The sequence below is a fragment of the Camellia sinensis genome, chromosome 10, assembly GCF_055761805.1.
Source record: "Camellia sinensis isolate YWXY chromosome 10, ASM5576180v1, whole genome shotgun sequence".
NCBI lineage: Eukaryota > Viridiplantae > Streptophyta > Magnoliopsida > Ericales > Theaceae > Camellia > Camellia sinensis.
Genome location: NC_138970.1, coordinates 42,082,751 through 42,083,759, shown reverse-complemented (window position 1 = coordinate 42,083,759; position 1,009 = coordinate 42,082,751). Strand labels below are relative to the sequence as shown.

Below are 1,009 nucleotides of genomic sequence, written 5' to 3'. Positions count from 1 at the left end.
AAGTGGTTGCTAAAAGTGCAATTTCTTGTAGTGTCACAGGCATGGAATGCTAGAATTGAAAAGTATTTTTATGATAATGGATTTGAAAAGAGCACGCTTTGTATATGAAGACAAATGCCAATGGAAATGTATTACTTGTGTGCCTTTATGTTGATCATTTGATCTTTACAGGAAACAATCCAAAGATGTTCAAGGAATTCTAGATGAGTATGATTCGGGAGTTTGAAATGGCTATGCAAAGGAGATACTCAAAAGATTTGGGATGGAGTCTTGCAATCCGGTAAACACTCTGGTAGAGAGTGGGTTAGAGCTAAGGAAGAGCACCAATGGTGGCAATATAGATCCAACCTACTTCAAAAGTTTGGTTGGAAGTCTCCGGTACCTTACTTGCACTAGACCGGACATACTTTATGGAGTGGGGCTGATTAGTAGATATATGGAAGCACCGGATCAATCACATCTCAATGCGGCAAAGAGGATTCTTCGTTATATCAAAGGTACACTCAATGATGGTTTACTTTATTCATGGACTCATGATTTTGCACTCGTTGGATACTCCGATAATGATTGGGGAAGAGACTTGGATGAAACAAAGAGTACTTCAGGTTTTGCTTTCTTCTTGGGAAATGATGCATTCACTTGGTCATCTAAAAAGCAAGCAATTGTCACTTTGTCTACTTGTGAAGCAGAGTATGCAGCGGCTAATGCCACTGTTTATCATGCTATATGGTTAAGGAACCTATTGAAGTACTTAGGATTTCCACAATAGAGTCCCATAGAGATTTTTGTTGATAATAGATTGGCAATAGCCTTGGAACGAGTGAGCACATTGACACCCGTTAGCATTTTATTCGAGAACATGTGAAGCAAAAGGAAGTCGAGTTACTTCATTGCAAGTCTTATGATCAAATTGCTAACATTTTCACATAGCCTTTAAAGCATGATGTATTCAATAGATTGAAGATGATGCTTGGTATGAAGACTTTTGAACATTTGGTTTAAGGAGAGG

At 38.4% G+C, this 1,009-nt stretch overlaps 1 pseudogene; it reads left to right on the top strand.

The window, feature by feature from the left end:
- The first annotated feature begins 262 nt into the window (after positions 1-262).
- LOC114320744 (secreted RxLR effector protein 161 pseudogene) lies at positions 263-769 on the top strand (annotated as a pseudogene).
- The last annotated feature ends 240 nt before the right edge of the window (positions 770-1,009 follow it).